We start from the raw sequence: 20,318 nt of genomic DNA, 5'->3' as shown, positions 1-20,318 counted from the left end.
CGACTGAAACTTGCTACTAGAACTTTACGTTTCGATTTCCCGCTCGTCGTTTCTTGCGGCAACTTCCAATCCACGCGGATTATTCGATAAATGCTACGCTGCCGCACCGCGGAAGTGCGGAAAATGGGCCGTGAAATTGCAAAATTCAATAATGCGAAAAATGTAGGTGGGACAAACGTGCATCATAAAGCAGGACGCTAACACTCGCGGAAATTGAATATTACGTCACTGAATATGGGATTAATTGCGTGATGTAATCGTGTTGCCGGACGCAGAATTAAATTGCACGGCGACCGCGGATAAATCGAGAGATTATTTTGTAGGAAGAGAAACGCGCCGGCAACGCCGACATGGGATCCGGCTTGCACAGGCGTTCCGTGTTTCATTCGCGTTTATTCAAACGACCATGATCCGATCTATGGCATTTGCGGGACTGGCGGACGTTAAAAGAGCATAAATTAATTTAAGGCGATTATCGTCTATCGCCAATACCAAGAATCTTAAAAATATAACGTTACGGCACAATTTGGAGAAATTTCCATCTTTATTTATATAATACGTTAATTTTATACGCCGCGCGCTTTTTTTATCCATCCTTGTGCAATTAATGAATTTTTATTTGTGCTCAATTCGTTCAATCGTTTTGAACTCGTTCCCATTTAATAATTGCAGTATCCAAACCACGTAGTGCGTGACGAGGAATATCTTTTGTATCGTTGCAAGAGAATCGTCGCTCGAAAATAAATACGGAAACTTAAGCCAGGGAGAATATTCAACGTTCAGCGGATCGACCGGCTTCAGGTACAGCTAAAGACAAACAACATTTTCCCGACGAGTTTTTCCCACTAAATCCACTCGCGAGGGGAAACAATAAAGCCCTCGTGAGTTGAATATAAAATGCATTCACCGTATAAGGGAAGTCGATTCTGTCGCACAATTCTTCACACCACGGTACGCAGTCTCGAGGTCGTCCCGAGTAAAGTTGAAGGAAAGTTTTAACGCGCTTAAGGGAGAGAAGAGAGAGAATATTTTCTTTTGCTAAAAAAGCAAACCGATAAAATGATTTACGTTCATTTCTCGATATTCTCAACTTTAACATCGAAAATCATTAAAAATAAAAGCTGTAATAGCCGTTGTATTTCACCTAGATTTTTACAAAAACCGTATCTCTAATGAGATTTGAATGTAAAATAATGTGATACAAATTTAAATATAATTTCGACAATCGAGTCTATACACATCTCCTAAGCAAATATCTTATATTCATTCTTTTATTTATAATTTAAAAAAATAATTTAGCATATTTTCGTATCGGATCACACATTTCGCACATTTTCACAGGTCATTGCGTGCAAGTCACATTTGTAACGGTCCAACAACTGCTCTTTCCCCCGTATGATTCTACGGTCCATTGTCCACTTTGAATATGCGATTTCAGCTTTTATTTCTATTTTATAATTCTCTGTGGATCTCTAAAATTCGCATATTTGATTTTAATGACAAGTCTGATAAATAGAAATAATAATATATGATATAACAATAGTTACAATCGTTATATTCATTCGTGTTACGTTCATTAAAATAACTGTGCGCTTAATATAAATCTCTCTCTCTCTCTCTCTCTCTCTCTCTCTCTCTCTCTCTCTCTCTCTCTCTCTCATTTCATAATAATCATGTAACTTCCTTCCAGTTACATAAAATCACTCTCGCACTGATTTGGATTTAAGACCGGACGCCGTTGTGCAAATGTCGGTGGTGAGTATATTCATGATGGCATTAAATTCCTGCCGACCTATTTTCATAACACCTTTCCGAATCGTAAATATTCCTAACTATAAATCACATTAAGCGCACATTCGGGCTCATAACCGCACTACTTCCTATGACCACATCGGTGATAATTGCATGTTACGCTTAATGTGTTTGAGTATGATTTACAACATTACGGCAAAAAAGTTTAACTTTAATTAAATTTAAAAATTTACGACAAAAAATTTCTGATGAATCGCCAATTATAAGTCACACTGATAACTTTTGTATATCACAATTCAATCAAGAATAAAAACAAACATAAATAAATACAAATTTTATTTGGAGAAAAAAATGTCAACGTTCAAACTTCACATTTATCTTGTAGAATATTTCGACTTTCCTAGATAATAATTAATCTATATTTAATACTAAAAGAGAGTATTTTGTATAAAATAAAATAAATATATTTTTCGTACTATTTGTTCATACAATTTCGTTTTGATCATTATTCAATCATATTGAAAACAATCGAGCTTTATTCATTTTACATCAAAATTAGATGCATGCTTAATTGGACACAATAAATAAATAATAGTCATGTGCACACAGAGCGCGCATACATATGTATACGCACACATTTTATATATATATATGTGTGTGTGTGTGTGTGTGTGTGTGTGTGCGCGCGCGTGTGTGTGTGTGTGTGTGTGTGTGTGTGTGTATTATATAATCAACTATGGCAAACTCAATAGTTATTATTTTGCATCTGCCAGCAGGGAGAATAAATATGTTAACGCATTGTTATGCGCAGCGCCGATTACAGATGCCAAATATAGATTCCATATCAACAAACATTAGGTCTAATGATTAATTTGCTGATAGATTGCGGAGAAAATGCATTGCGCAGCCGACCGCAAGCGATCGTTTGCGTATTATCGATTGACCTGAAATTAACATTCTTCAGCGCATAGACTTGCAACCTGCTATGGCAAGCAGAATCGTTTCGATCGTGAATTACATTTTGCTCTACATATATCTATCTAGCATAATGATATGATATAGCAATATGATATTTAACGATATAGAATCTACATTATAGATGATTAATAATTATTATGAGTCAACTTTATTTAAGTATATGTATAAAAATTTTTTATATAAATTTTGTTTATCATTTAACAGCCAAAGAATTTATACATTTATCTGTCACATTTTAAATGTTATATTTATTTAATGTAGCATTACATTTCATATATAATTCTTTCAAATCATATAAAAATTATTTTAATCAAATTATTAGTAAAACTAATATGTTATACAAATGTACACTCTATGACATACCCACTTAGTCAGACATACTACGTAGTATTCTATTTTTTCATGAGCGAAAGTAATCAAATCGATATTCATTTATGAACATTTAGTCGACAAATTATAAATACATTTATATCAGCGCCATAATTTATGAATATTTTGACGGTATATATTTGGAACTATTTATCTGTAACTATTCATAACTATATGCGTATCTGAGCAAAGTTATTTACGAATAATTCTGATAATTGAAATATTTGTACAGACATATTGATTCTGACATATTTCTCTTTCATGGAAATAGATATCACATAAATATTATAAATAAAGTTTCCTTCTTTTTGTACTTACTTTCTTCCTTGTCCTTTTATATATTTTTTTATATTTATTATTCCCGCGGGAACGAGCAATTGTATGTATACGTGTCTTTTTAGAGATAACATTAGATCATTAAGTAAAAGAAATTGTGCATGAAATTATCAAGTCATCCATCTTGCTTTCCTTTTAATCCTTATATTGCGTCATGTCCGATCCCACGCAATGTGCTCACAAAGTTTGTTCAGTCGTACATATGTACGTGTAACCCATTCCGCAACAAAGCTAACGAACAAGCTTCCATCATGATTAACATTAAAGATACAACCTTGGAAACCGATTTTCACACATATATCGCCAATGTCATTTATTACAAATTGAAAATATTATAAATATATTTTTTTATTAAACAGCACAGCGTCCATTGCGTGAGTATAAAATGTTATTAAAATTTGTTTATTATTTATCTTTCGCTTTTCATTGTTCGATAAAATGACATACAAGTTATGAAAAATATAAAATGATAACTTTTAGTGCACTTATTTATTACTCAATTTGTTAAACTTTTAAACAGCCATAAAAGCTTATAAAATTTTCAATTACAAAAAAGGAAATATTCTTTTAACTCGGGTAAAGCTTTTGGTATTTAAAAACTTTTGAAATCGCTGTGAATATAAATCGGAGATAAAGAAACTTAAAAAATTTTAAATAGTTGATTAAAAATGTATAGAAAGAATAATGCTATAAATTTTGTGATTTTGATATTTCATTCAACTTTTACATTCAACTTTTACATAAACCATTATTTTAAATTTATAATTTTAACCTATAATTTGTACTAATTAAGAAATCTATACATATTGAGTTAGGTGCAGATTATATACGCATAAATTATATTTAATTTCCGTTATATTGGATACGTTAAATTAAATTTTATAATTTTATAATTTTATTTTATTTTATAATTTTATTTTATAATTTTATAATATTTAATTATTGGCTCGAAAAGCAATAAATATTCATATCCGTGAGATTAAGAATATTTGAAAAAAATCTGAAATCTACAAAATTTTACATGCTTCTTTCGCAGCAAATCATATATGATATATATATATATATATATATATATATATATATATATATCATTTTTACAGCAAAATATTTATGAAATATATCCGTGCGGTTATTTTAAATCTTTAAAGGTTAAGCAAAACGTATTGATCCGCTCCCGGCGAAGACCGGAGATCTTATCATTTTAATAAACGGCAGATGCGCAGCCGATTTATGATCACATCGGGTCGTGAAAACGCGATTTGAAAGGTATTATCGCGTCGACGGTGTGAATCGCGGAATAATTCGAAGGAGGAAGGGAGAAAACGTAATCCGAACGTAAATCCGAAACGACGAGGGCGTTCTCTTGTAAAGTGAAATGCATTCCCGAAGGAGCTAATCGAAATAAAAGCTGGTCGGAAATATATTGTGCCCGCGAGCTCGCGAGTTTTATGGGTCGAGCAACACGCAACTCGTTCGGGAAATCGGGAGCGCGTTTATGAAACGGGCGATAAACATTATCGCGCGATGATTCGCGCACTCTCGGGCACTCTCGGGATATTGCGGGTCGAAGGAGGAGGAAAAAAAGAACTCCCGGTTAACGAAGGAACTAACCTCTAATACCAGTCTCTAATATCTCTAACAGCCATTCGTGCTGAAATATACTTTCGAAGCGATATCGGGAAGGTCGATCGAGTAGCGTTAATTAAAGCATAAAATCCGAACGATCGACGCCGGGAAACATCTTTGAAAACGGCGTAAGCACGTCAGGGATCGATCGCGGATGACTAATTCTTCGGTCGTACGTTTTCTCTTTATGCCCTTATTTTATTTTGAGCATATCTCTCCGTCCGGCGTTTTACGCAGTTTTAAATTTAATTTTACACGGCGCCGCTGTAACGTAGCAAAAATATTTTAACTACACGTTATTATGTGGACGTATATCGCTGTGCTAAACGAGGTAGTAAGCACTCAAAATTTAAACAAAGCGTACAAAGGAAGTGACTTTTTTTTCTCTGAAAAAAAAAAAAAAAAAAGAGTCATTTTCTTTGTACAGTTTACGCGGGGCGTTGCTGCTTTTAACGCGTTTTCGAGCTGTTAGCGCGAATTATCTGCAGATGAACTGCTGACTTCCGAGGTAATGTCTGTTACAGTTGTTACATTCTGGCTGGCATTACAAAATTCCATTTTTCTCTTGTTATTCGTACGGTCCGTATTTAAACTGGCACATTATTTTAACGGCCCCCGCGCGTCAGTTGTACGCGCTCGTTAATGTTTACAAACGCGCCCACGCGTGGTATATATTTATTTTATAGGCCGAGATACGGAAAAACGAAAAAAGAGGGACCGTTTCGGTCATTTTTCATCATCGATAAAATTTTGTCGCGCTACGTGTGATAAATTGCCCCTGTAATATAGCCGGAGATGGAACGTCCAGTGCGCGAATTTCGAACGAAATTTCGGTTGGCCAATTTGATTCGTTTGTAACAAATGGAATTAACATCGTCCAAAAATATGTTCAGAAACGTTTAACAAAAGATGATATTCTGCGATAAATTGTTTAATTATCCGCTCATTATCCGATGTAAATATGTAGCTTTAATCTGTTAATCTGTGCAAAGTTGATTATTTGAATTAAAAAAGACCGTAAGAAAATTTCTTCAAAGCGTTTAAATACTGTAAATAACAACATTATGATCGACTAATTAAATCGCATTAATAATTGTTACGATATATTTTATTAGAGAGACATTTGGATATCTTTTTAATAAAATTGTAATAAAATTTTATTAACAAAGTGATTGCATTTAATCCATCTCAATATTAATTGCATTTCTTTCTGGAAATGTTAGTTATGAAATATTTAATAACGAAATCCGCTATCAGATATTAAATGCAAGAGAGAGATTATTTAGCCAAAGACAAGAAGAAAGTTTACGTAGCGGAATATAAAGGAATAAGTATACAAAAGCCAGTGTTCGGAAATCAAATATGACAACAAGGAGGATCATTTTTCATTCAAAATGTCTGTCGCTGTAGTGACAAATCATCGCCACGTTCTCGCCCACACAGAAACGCCGTATTTTTAAAAAGCGTGAATTTATCGTACACACTATCAAGTCACGTGTACACCGTGTAATGAAAAAATGTATATCATCGGAGAAATGCGGAAGATATAATTTAACATTTACAAAAGATCGCGAAGAATGGAATTCTAGTTTAATCTAATCTAGGATAGAAAGGTTAAAAGATTAATTTTTTATCCTTCAATATAAACAGAACGAAAGAGCAAGAATGATTACATTGCGGCGAGCAAGAAATGATTACGTGCGCGTGAAGATAAATGCGATATATCGAAGCGCTGATATGAATCTATTTGTCGAGAAACCACCTACTATGTGCACGCGCCGTCAATTTAAAGACGAAATTAATTCGGATTTATATTCTCGACTAATCGCGGCGTGTCCGTAATCCGACGTGAGATTGGACTGCGCGAGCTAAGCTCGAAATGTACTTTAATCAGCATCCACGGAATCGAGTCTTTAGGAAATTAATTAGTGGCTGGAGTTCCCAACGATGAAACAAGTCGGAGTCACTTCGACGGCGCGTGTTAATTTAATGGCACTTCTTTATTTATTAATTTGCAGTTGAAATAACTTTATAAAAGAAAAGCCTGCTCCAAGAAAAGTTTTTCCAATTTTTTTTCCTTTAAAGCTATATATCGCGCGCGCGCGATCTCATACATACACACACACACACGCGCGCGCGCGCACACACACACACACACACACACACACACACACACAGAAAAATCAATTATTGCTACAGTGAAAAGATTATAAAGATAAGCATAAAATAGACAAGAAGAAAGCGAGAGAGAGAGAGAGAGAGAGAGAGAGAGAGAGAGAGAGAGATAACTGTGTAAAATTTTAACGTTATTTTAATCTTTTATCAAAATTTTCTCATTAAAAGTACCGCGACTTAGTAAAGCATGATTTTATGAGACATGTTCCACATTCTGACATTATAAAATTTTTAAGAGAATAACTGTTATAATACGGTAATCTTCTTTATGTAACACACCAAGTTTTGAACCGGGCTCGAATAAATCTATAATAAGGAATTCAAATTTTACCAGAGGAATAAAAATTATAGTCTGCTGGGAAGAGCTGTTCTCCCCTCTATAAAACTTATTTCAAATTTCGCAACGTAAAAAAGATGGGGACTTGTAGAAATATATTTCAGAATCTATCCCGTTGGCGTATCATTATCATAAATCTTGAATATTTCAATTGATAAAAGCATTGTACTACGAAATATACGAAAATATTTTGATGTAGTATACCGTTTCATCACAGATATCGATAGCCATAATATTTGAAACATTTTTTCAATGTGAAAAAGATATATCAACTTCTTTCGTCGTCATCAATTTGAAAAATAAAAATTTTTCGAGTTATTTCATATGACAGATATTTCAATAGTAATAATAAAAAAAAAAAAAAAAAAAAAAAGATACGACTCTTCTTAAGTTCTATTTATTATATCCCACTTTAACCGTCGCTGGAAGTTGCAAAACTGCAAACAGCGAAAGAAATTTCTTTTGCGAGTTTTTTATTTTCGTATCATAGAACAAAAGCCATGCGTTGAAATTGATTTGCGGAATATATGAAAATATTTTAAAGGTTAAAAAACAAGAAATGTCAAAGACGGTTTTGCAAAACTCCCATCGGAAGAATAAAAATTGATAGATATCCATCTTTTTGAAATTGAACGTGGCATTCTCATTCATCCCTTCGCGAGAGAAAAGCGAAACTGAAAAATCAGAAGAGACGTGATTAAGCGAATCACACCCAATGTCTACAGTCAACCCTCCGAATGCTTCGCGATTTTTTAGCGCGGAGCTGTTAATGCTTAATGTTACGCTAATCGATCCGATTATCGCGTTGTAATTTTTTTTTTTTTTTTTTTTTTTCCTTACAATATATCAGCCGTCTACCGAAAGCTCATCACTCAGTCTATCCCGGTGTGACCCGAGCCACGTCGCAATTTACTGCGATCGTTATAGGGCGACGTCGTGTCGCGCGTCGCGCAACAGATGTCTAAAGCGCGCCTATCTACAGATCTCGCTGACAGAATCAATCTAATTAGCAATTAGAGGTATCTTTATGCGACACATGAATTACAGATCGCGAAAGGGGACGAGGAATAAGGGCCTAATTATCTTGATTACGAGACGAATTAAAATAACTTGCTATTTTGTTATTTTTACACGACAAATGATTTTTCGAACAATTAGAAGATAAAGGAAGTAACTTGGCGAACAACTCGATCTTAGGGGGTCTGATAATTTTTTTTTTTTTTTTTATCGAATTTATATGTGTAAATTTGGAAATTAATGTTCGCTTATATTTGCTTAAATATTCCTTCATTTTCTTTTTTCCACAAGTCGTATCGTTTTTATCACCACCAGGACAAGCAAAACATGTATATATAATCAATATAAACAATTTCCTTTATTTATGCCAATGCTCTGGAAAGAGGCCTAATTAGAACTGTGTCTTTGTTCTAGTCATTCCGTCAATTAATAACTGCTCTTTTTTTACCGGGGACTCGTATTTTATCTCCCTTTAAAATGAAGACGTAGAAAGTGCTTGACTGAAAACAATTAATAATATTAACAATAATTATTTTGCATGTCAATAAAGATAAAAGATAATTATTTGTAGACGAAATTATGCGCTATTAAAATGCAAATGCATCCACTTTTGCATCTCTACGGTCAAAGGTACAGAATTCCGTTATCTTTTCGGTTGAATGTAAGTATTATATAGTACTTATGGTACAGAAGCACAAACACAGATCGATGACCAAAAATGTTTATTCAAACGAAAGCAACTTGCGAAGACGCAAATTGCTCCTATGATATATATATATATATATATATATATATATATATATATATGAGTCGAGGGGAGAAGCAAAAGTCTAGTAATTTAATTTTCTAGCAATTTTACAATTTGAATCAGACTGTTCCCTCGCGTGCATGCAAATGTCCTCTTGCCCTTTTCCAATTTAGATTTCCGTATTGTTTTGCGAAGTGAGGGTGCCGCAATTTATCGCAACCGCTTGGCAGGAAACCAGGGATTCGAAACGGCGCCGAGTTCTCTTATCGTTCGTGCAAATAATTGCTAATTACTGGCTCTGGCTGTCGTTTCGCCGGAAAAGATTGGCGTAGCGGTCCGCTGGCTTGAAAGGAAAAATGAATGGTGGAATTACGCGGTGTTACTTAGTACGTTCAAGTGTCAAAAGTTATATGGGCTATAGGAACGTTACGTTGAACGTAACTTTCAGGAGGTCGCTGGTTGATAGATTGACGTTAAGATAGCGCCAAAGTAACCCCGGGGCGAAGTTGTAAATTCTCTCACGCGAAAATATGCTAAAAAGATATTAAATTTTGCAGCAGAGATTATGGAGTGGCTAATGGACATTAATACATGCGGAATGAACATAAGATGGGACAGTTAAGTTACCGCGGCGGAAGCGACGGACGATGAAGAGGATGAGGGTCGATTACGATGTTAATGCGCTTGCGTTAAACCTTTGCATTTAAAATTAAACTTTTAAATAATTGGGACACGTGCACGTTTATTATACCTAATATGAGCTACGTTTCGAGCCTAGTCCTCGATTATAATCGTCGATATTGTCGTCTTTATAAATTGTCAAAGTTATTCGATTGTTATAATTTGCGAATTTTTGAAAAATTCGCGAGCTTCGGGAAGAAGTTTTTCAAAGTGTAGCACCATCCTCGCCGGCAAATTTCGAGTTTTAATACTATTGCCTTTCGCCCAGAGCGAGCTACCGCTTGAAAAAGTCAATTCAAGTTTTAGACGAAACGCGTATAGCTATCTGAGATATCGTTACCCCATATAGAAACTTTTCACCGGAATAGCACCTATTCGCATCTTTCGCGTACGCCACGAACATACGATTCTCCCTTAAAGTTTACAACGCGAAACTCAATATTAGTTTATATTACCCATCCGTGAGGAATGAGAGCAACTCCGAGCTGAGCTTCCGAACAGTGCTGAGCGCGGGATGACAAAATGCGATGTAATTTTAAGTTATTAAAGGGACTCACGGCGCGGCGCCGTCTCAGATGCCGTCGGGATTGCTTTCCACGGCGTAATCCGAAGTGATTAGATCTCTCGGTGAAATTGATCTCGCGTTTTATTAAGCGGGCTAGGTCTTTAACGCGGCCTTTTGCCTGAAAAACCTCGCCTCAACCTCGTCGAACGCGGGTTTCTTAAAGGTGCGCACGTGCGGCTCAACGCGAAGTTCGCAGTTCGCAGTTGAGCGTGCTAAAGTTGCGGTCTGAAAGGACTTTGGTAAACGATGTAATCTACCGCGTTTCCGTCACCCGACCCGACGCGCGGAATGGCTCGCGCGGAATGGAAATTGCGAGGGGGAAAGTCGCGTCGAGAATATCCTCCTTTCGAGGATGCAGCCAGACGCGAGACGTTGAATGTAGCGTGGAATCTTAATCAGGAATTTTGGTCCTGCCTTCGACTCCGGCGAAGTGTGACAGGCGGATCGATTTCCGCAAGCAACAAGAACGGGGCAAACTCGAGGAGTATTACTATTGACGTGAAAGAAATGCCATAGCATTATACGGAAGCGTAATACGGAGGAACAGGATGACAAAGAGAAATACCTCTCGATCGTGTTTCACTCGACTCGACAAAAAATAGATACGAATGTTATTTTCCGCCAGAAGCGAAAGTAACATCTCGCGACGAGAAATATTTCACTCCGACGCGTCTTTATTTTTGGAATAAAAAGTTCTATTAAAAGACCACTTATATAAGAAACTCGTTGTTTTGCAATCGTTTGTACTAATTATAAAGCAAAGTAATTGATTATCTGTTATCTTCTTATACAATCCGTACGACGATTTTTATGCTCTCTTTTATTAAATATTTTTATTTATTAAATAAAGTCGATAATTGAACGCATATCAATAACTACTTTTTCACCAAATAAAAATTATTGTCTTAATTAAATTCAAATTACATAAAGGAATCTCCGGTGAAATTTATCTCTATAAATTTTTATAATAAATTGATAAAAAGTAGAAAATTCGTTAGGATTAATTATTGTAACAATTACACAATGTGGAGCTCCAAAAATTTTGACATATTGCCGTATGGCTTCCGTTGTGGCTTCAGTCACAAAATTCGAGTCGTACTCGAAGTCGGACGTAGACAGCGAGGATTATTATTTTTTATGAACCATGTATATATACATATGTGCATACGTATGTATATATAACTCGGCAGAGTTGCAAGAAGTAGCAAACTGTGTTCAACGCAGGAGGTAATGCGAGCCAGAATATCCATATATATATATATATATATATATATATAGAGTATCAGAAATAATATTGCGGCATGCAATATGTTGAAAATAAAACGGCAGCACCGAAATTATTAATTAATATGATATTAATATAATAAACTGCTGCTTGAATACGTAAAATAATTATATCAGCCACTGATGAAAATTAATGTGACTCTTTCGAAATTTTATTCTTGATGTCACTAGAAATACCGAATAATATTCATTGTCATACAATTGAAAAATAATGAAGATAACAAATTATGCAAAGGTTGAGATACCAGAAATATTGAATAAAATATTATATAATTACAAAATAATAATGACAATAAATTATATGATAATAATTTCATGCATGTGTATATATATATATATATATATATATATATATATATATACATGATTACTATATATATATGATTACTTGAAATAATTGTTATATATAATATATATATATATATATATATATGTGTTTTATTACAAACTTTAAAGCTTGCAATCTTTAACTTACAAATGTTCATAAATATTCATAAGAAATTATGTATATATTCAGTTTCTTTTGTTTAGATTGCTAAATAACAATTATTTCAAGTAATCATATTAGCATATTGTTATTAAAATAATAAAATCATTAGAAGTTGCTGACATTTAAAACTTTTGCTACGATTTACTAACTTTCTGCAACAGTGTTTGAAAGAAATAAAACAGAATCAATATATACTATTAAAGTAACAACTAGTTAACAATTATAATATATTTGGTGAAAATTGAGAAATTTTATTAAAATAAAGTCAGTATACATGTAATATTCATATCGTCAATATCAATTATGTTTTTATATTTAATATCAATTATGCCAAGTTACACTTAAAGATAAAAAAAAAGAACGCTCATACTTAATTGCAATTCTCCCATTCACACACTCTACGTTCATTCATATTTATGCACACGCTCGTGCGCATTCCCGATGGTTTCAAAGATCCATATATTTATCCGGTTGTGTTTTGAAAAATCCGCAAACTCGTCGACAGGTGGGCGAGAATGTGTGGGTGTGTGTGTGTGTGTATGTATACATATATACGTATATGTATATGTGTACGCGTCGTCGATCCTCAAAGAAACGCAAATCGATCTCTAAAATTGCGCTACTTACGTGCAAACAGGTCGCGTCGAAAGGAAGAGAAAGAGAGGGCGAGAGTGGCGTCTAACAGGTGAAAGTCGCCTTCGTGCCGAGCGCGGGAAAACCGTAGTTTCTCCGAATCGGCGACGTAGGGGCTACGCTGATTCCCTTCGACGAAAGCCGACGGCCGTCGAGATCGGAACTCCCTCGCGAGGCCGCGAAGTCGACGACGTGACACCCCGACCCCCGAATGTTGCGTTTCCCTAAGTGGCTCTCGTCGAATAGACTTGACACGCTGGTAGACGAATACGGCAATGCGGGCGAGCTAGCTCTGGCCCGGTACTCCGATACTGTGCCGGGTGGTATCCTCGCTGCTTTCGCGCGTCTGCGCTCTCGTAACCTTCCGACCTTCTTCAACCTGCGCATCACTACCATTGGATACGCTCTAGAATACGCTGAGTGCAGCCGTCAGCTACCTTTCTCTCTCCCTCCCTCTCTCTCTCTCTCTCTCTTTCACTCTCCCTTCCTCTCTTTACCCCTCTTTTTCTTTCCCTGTCTCGTTCTCTCTGTCTCCTTCTTCTCTTCTCCCCTTACTATCACTCTTTCCGTCTCTCTCTCTCTCTCTCTCTCTCTCTCTCTCTCTCTCTCTCTCTCTCTCTCTCTCTCTCTCTCTCTCTCTCTCTCTCTCTCTCTCTCTCTCTCTCTCTCTCTCTCTCTCTCTCTCTCTCTCTCTCTCTCTCTCTCTCTCTCTCTCTCTCTCTCTCTCTCTCTCTCTCTCTCCCTCCCTCTCTCTCTCTCTCTCTCTCTCTCTCTCTCTCTCTCTCTCTCTCTTCTACAAAGCAGGAGCTTCGTCTCTTCTCAACTATGGAAGCATCTGATGGAACACCTGACGGAGATGGAGATGAACGTTTGAAACTGGTATCTTCGACGAAATGTCGCTCGCGAGGACACATCGGACTTCCGCTTGGGACACTACCGTCCGATACCTCATCGAGATGTAATATATTAGAAAAAAATATTGCTAGAACTAATGGAAAGGATATGTATATTATAAGAACATAACGAGTTTTATTTCCCAACAGTCAACATTTTTCGCCGAGACTGTTGGTTTATGGTAAATATTTACTGTAATCCTTTCGGCACAAATTAAAATGACCGATCTAGTTATACATCGACGTAAAAACAAATTGGATTATTGGATACAAAATATTTGCAGAATGATTTTTGGACTATGACAAAAGAAAACAATTCGAGTTTATTCGATGATCCAATTTGTTTATTCATCGTTTGGTGACTTTCTTCAGCGTGAGGTTTACACAATTTTTTAATTTGCGTTCGGTACGATCAATTTTTATATTGTTCATAAAGAACGGGTAACTTTCTCCAATATATTTAAATGTTTTAGAAATTACTTTACTTGAATTAGCATATTTCACGTATCATAAGGAAAATCAAATGCTCAAACGTCCGTGAGCATATTGTTATGATCAACTTGCCCTCGAGTCCTCAAAAGTTACTAATTCACTTGGGAACGAGGTCAATGTTTGCACGCTGAACTTTGAGATCGAGGCTTCTTTAGCACTACTCTATTAGTTTCGATACACAGTCTCACGTGAACTCAGCAAACAGATGAGAATTAACGATTTTCACGTTGGCATTTTAACCATTATAAGCGTATCATCGATTAAATCATGTGTCATATATGCTTCTTTTCAATTAAATTTTTTTCACCTTCGCGATTACAATGCATCCTATAAATTATTCAAAACTTCAATTTTGCCTGATCGATATTAACGTTTTTCCGAGCAATTTTTCCGAGTTAATTACATTTACGTTACCGAATTGCATTTTTATTATGTTGTTATTGTAGCATAATAATATGAGTAAAATTCTACCTCTCATTTTGCGTTGTACAGCCATGTAAAAAGAAAAATATCAACGCGTCTATTTTTATGTCTGATCATACCGATGTAGCTACTACTTGAGAAAAGCGAGAAAAATGTTCAGCAGAGAAAAAAGATCTTACGATTCGTTTGCGGTTTCTGTTTCTCTACGATTCCATGCAGCTTTGCAAATATGAGAGAAAAAGCTACGGAAAAAGCAGCTTCTTCGGTCCATATGTTTCAATCCTCTATTGCGTAACTTCTTGTTTCAATGCGCGATTCATTTACAAATCAGAGATACCGCAAATATTTGCAAAATTTTATTTCAAACAAAAGATACTTGTTTTCAGCAACATGTATCACGCACATTCATATTCCACGAAAGGAAAATCGAAAAAAAGTCGAAAAAATAAAATTTTATTAATGAAACGTCCCTTACTGTATATTTATTTAATTCGCATTATTCGGAAGGTGTGCAAGAAAAATTAAAGCGAGCGACACAAACAACAAAGATTAATCTTGGAAAATAAATAACTCGAAGTCGTTGCGCATAGTTAAAAATTAAAGTCCCTGTCATTCTTATAACAGCTTAAATGAAATTTCATGTATAACGTGTTACTTCAAGCGGCACATTGGAGTGACACTTCATCAGCGTGCGATAAACGCGCGCTCATAGTCTCATAGTAAATTTTAGCTACGCCGACGACAAAACATCGACATTATACGTGTGTTGTACGCTTTTGTTGCGATCGAATGTTTCACGGCTTTGTGAATGCGAGAGAGAAAGGCCGAGCGCGCGCAATGCGCGCTCGAAATTTCGCCCGTCCATTCCGGCCATCCGAAAGAATTTGACTTATCCCCGAATGCGTACTTCCGTCGGAAGTACATTATCTCGACGACTTTCAACAACAACTTTCCTCCGACGGGGATTTAATTCTCTCGCACTGTCTGACGCCCACGCGCCAGACCTTTTCGCAAATGACGCCGCGTTCCGATTTTTTTCTTTCTCTTCCGAGAATCAGAAGTTGGGAGATCGCGAGAAGCGCGGTACCACTTTTTCCCTCGACGATGTATAGACACTCTATATCTTTAATTCCATCGCATTAGGAGTAAAGTGCAACGACATTGAAAATCGAGAGGGCATTAGCCAAGCCGTTGAACCGAAGAAAACCGATACGGGATCTCTTGATTAACGATATGTAAATGTAATCTTTAATAATTAGAATAAATTTAACCGGAAGGCATAAACGTTGTTTGATCAACGAGATGCGATGGATAATGTTAATATGATGAAATAGTTTGATTCATAGACATAATTTTACATTGTAAACACTCATTAAGTCACTACATTGTAACACTTATTAAGTCACACGATTAATTTTGTATTGATGATTTTTTTTTAGGCAATTTTTTTCAGGCTGATTTTTACAGTATTCCTTAAAATAGCGAATGTCTCAGAAAAGAGAAAGGGGCGAATTAAAAATATCTGGTAAGGTTTTTTTCACATTTCCCCGAATGAGAAGCCATTTTTATGTAACGTCACGTAGTAAATAACGTACCATTTTCCAATACCGGATAATTCATTCATCGCGAAACATCGAGTCGCCTGGGGAAAGTATTGAAATAAAAAAATTCGCTCTTTATTTAGTATCGTGGAATTTTAGAGCGTGACAAGAAATATCGGTGGCTTTCTCGAAATGTATAGTAAGTATCGCCGTGAAGCAGCTCCTAATCTGATGAAGAATTTTCAATCCTCCTTTTTTTTTTTTTCATTCGCCGACAGAATAAGTCTTCGAAGAGGCTCTCGCGATGTTCTTCAATAGCAGAGCTGTTGTCGACCTCATCCAATCGTTTTTCATCATGAAACCACAAATTCTCGCAGATTGTACGCATTCCGCCTCGCCTAGCATGATCGCTCGCTAAACGGTCCTCTCAATATTCCATTAAGGGGAAAGCCTAATTTTCTTCTGCGTTTGAACAATTCATCTTATGTGACGCATATCTTTGCAAGCTGCGAAGCGAATGATGCTTTACAAATCAAACGAGAGATACAATAAACGCGATTGAGCAACTTCACGAATACACTTCCGCACAGAATTCTTTCTAGAGTGAGTATTTTTCAAAAAAAAAATGACATAACATATATCATTTTTTTGGAAATTATATATATAGTATCTGCAACTAAATGATTATTTACGTATAATCAATATACATGTATTCTATAACTTATTTTTGTAAAATAACTTAAGTAAAATAACTTTGTGTAAAATAACTTAGTGTAAAATAACTGTACTTAGTTATTAAGTAATTTCTTTTTTTTTGGTAAATCATGAATCGTACATTGGACGCAAGCTTAAGAATGAATAGAATTTGAATTTGAAACTTTTGATTCTTTATAAATAAATCTGTATATATTAATTGAAATAAACAAGTCATACATCTCTGATACCTTTGCATAATTTATGTAATTATATGGGAAAAATCGTTTATAAAATATGTCAGTATATTTCAGTATTTCTATTATTTCTATATTCGGTTATTACTATTTTTTAAAGATGGCTTAATTGTTTTGTGTATATATATATGTGTGTGATTTTTTATTTTAATAATAACAAAAAAAAAACACGATAATATCGTGTTGAAATCACTGCAAATTTATTTTTATATTTTTATACATATATAAAAATTATTTATTATTTTTATTTTTATTTACATTTATTTTTATACATATATAAAAATTTTGATATATTTAACATTTATAATTTTTGTTGAATTTATTTTATTTTATGACATATATGCACACGTATGTCAAGTCGAGTGAAAATTATGTTAAAAATATTTTACATAAAAATATTACAACATACTTATTATTACAAAGAAAATTATATTTTTTTTTTATTTTAAAAAAGTCAAATCTCTTATTTATCTCTGTCAAATAGACAGATGACGGCAGCTGAAATGTTTCGGAGTGGAATTGTATTGAAGGGAATATTCGATGATTTGTAACAACAGAAGGTTTAAACATTTTTCGCGCACACATTTTCAATCCATTCCGTGAAACGGAAAAGGAAATACTCATCATCCTTGAATAGATAAACGATATTCTCTCCCCTCCCCCCCTCCCTCCCTGTCGTCCGTGAAAATTTGGTGGATACTCCCTTTCCGATCACATTCTCCGTTCAGCCAATTTCGTACTCGTAAATACTGCACGTGTACCTGAGACGCATCTTTACTGCGTTCCCGACGTTATTATGCGTTACGCGCGCGGAATATACTCAAGCGCCGACGCTTAGAAGCCGTCGTTAAAATTTCGCTCCTATGAGTGACGAGGCCGAGGCAGCAGTTCTAAGCGGGGGAGGGGAGGGGGGAGGGGGGGCGGGGTGCCGAAAGGAATTGTACAACAACCGTAACTTCGATGTTACGGGGGGCGGCGCGCGAGAAAACAGGAGGGACCAAATTGTCGAACGTTGTCGTCCTGATGATAGCGCGACGGGCAAAAACGTGAACGCCCTGACGGGCGCTTTTGCACGATTGAGCGATGTAAAATCAATGGCTCGATAATGGCCCATGGCTGAGCAACGCTGAGCTACTCGAAATTCCTGCGAAAGTTTTTACGCACGAGCGCGCGTGAGGCCACGCGTTCTGGAGAGAGAGAAGAGAGAGAGAGAGAGAGAGAGAGAGAGAGAGAGAGAGAGAGAGAGAGAACTAACTCTTCTTCCAATGGGAGATTAAAGAGGATACGTCGTTGTAAGCCTTCGCTGAAGAGCGAGCTTCATCCTCCATCTCGCAATGTTCTCCCTTCCGCCGACTCGAGAAACGTTTCTCATCTCTGAGGAGATCCCACGTAATTCGGCAATCTTTACTTTATTGGCGGTACGAGGCTGGTGAAACCTGCGTGTATCCGGATCGCGGGTATTTTTATATCTCACGAATGGAGAGAAAAAGGAAGCTCGATAAACCCCCATCCGAGTAAATGTTGATGGACATAAATGATGATGAGCAATATTTGATTTTATCGCGTTCCTTGATGACTCCTCGGCGTCCTCACGGTTTCCTCCTGAGACCTGAGAATTCTTTCTCGGCCCAAACAGCCGAGGATGTGTCTTATCCTCGATGTTAGCTATTATTTGTCAGCGAGGTCATTTACGTTGTGAGATCCCACAGATTGCTTAAGAAACTCCGCTACTCGGTAGGCCACGCAAGAAATCTTTGAGCCGGGTTTACCGCTTTAAGCCAAGCTCTTCTGAACTCCGCTCGTAACAGCGCAACGGATCTCCTCTAGATTTCCTCGTATACGAGAAAACGTGACGGTGCACGGGAGTAGCCGTGTATTCGACGGTGCAAAATGCATTTTGCATTTAAATAATCCCAGGCCCGAAAGATCACGGAATTGTGCAGAAGCTTCTGTCCCGCCAGGGATTATGGAATATAAAATATCATTAATCCCGGCATTATCGAATTCGTTTATTATTACATTACAGTCGGAAATTCTTTTCATTAGCGATGCGATTCAGTTATCTCGACGTTTCTTTATTACTTAATCTTTTCCGCAAAGTTAAATGCCATTGTATTTACTCACTCTTGTATTATGCGTCTTTTGCGTTGCGGACGTGACGGTAAATGAAACCTGCCGTGACGCGGATTTATCGCACGGTGATATTTCTTTGATTATAATGAAGCTGCTAGAAACACGAAAGCATCCCCCATTTGAGCATTTTGCATGGCTTTTGCATGGCCTTAGGTCCGCTTAAATGCGCTTACTGCAGGCAAGTCTGTTCTAATCCGTTTCGTTCACACTGGCGATCATTAGGGATTATGTCGCTTCAAAAATTGAACCGTTAGAGATCTCCCTGTAGCATGTCTATTTTTTTATACTTATAATTATTATATCGCATGTATTTCCTACTGAATTATCCCCAGGCAATTAACAGGATCGTGCACGCATCTGTGCATATGAATATCTATTATTAAGGAGAATTTTGTAGAATTAACCGTGCACATATAACTACTTCGGCATTAACATGCCGTGATTAATATGTTAGATTATTAGTCTGTATTAACGTTAATGATTCCAGGCAGCATTGGTAACCTTATTGGCAACTCAAGCGTATTAGCCACGGCAGATCCACTTTAATTCACTAAACATCCCTGCACATTCAATCCCCAAATCGTCCTGAGTTGTCGGTAAATAACGGATTCCCGTAACACAAATAATTAAGCACGCTTTGACCGTCCTTTGCCGCGAATCTCATCGTGCCTCGATATATTGCAATGCGCAGCTATCTGTAACTCTTCTCATTAACACTCGTCTTGGAAACTACCCTCTAGTGTGTAATTTCAAGCTAACGTGAATGAAACAAAAGGAAGAAAAATATTATACGGTATTAGTCGGTTGCAAAAACTCGTGAAAACTATATTCGTTCTACACGCGTAAAGCTTTTTAAATTTTTAAATAACTTTAAATTTCTAAAATTTAAGATTTT

At 36.1% G+C, this 20,318-nt stretch overlaps 1 protein-coding gene across 1 annotated transcript in view; it reads right to left on the bottom strand.

Annotated features, from left to right (window-relative positions):
* LOC105430577 (ras-related protein Rap-2a) overlaps positions 1-13,330 on the bottom strand; it is a 30,359-nt gene extending 17,029 nt beyond the window's left edge. The window contains exon 1 of the mRNA XM_011644197.3: positions 12,986-13,330. The gene's annotated coding sequence lies outside the window, so the exon portion shown is untranslated. The remainder of the gene's footprint in view (positions 1-12,985) is intronic.
* Between the last annotated feature and the right edge of the window lie 6,988 nt (positions 13,331-20,318).

This window comes from Pogonomyrmex barbatus, unplaced genomic scaffold (assembly GCF_055798465.1).
Source record: "Pogonomyrmex barbatus isolate J1 unplaced genomic scaffold, ASM5579846v1 scaffold8, whole genome shotgun sequence".
Classification (NCBI taxonomy): Eukaryota; Metazoa; Arthropoda; class Insecta; order Hymenoptera; family Formicidae; genus Pogonomyrmex; species Pogonomyrmex barbatus.
The sequence above is the reverse complement of the archived record's forward strand: the minus strand, read 5'-3'. Positions and strand labels throughout refer to the sequence as shown.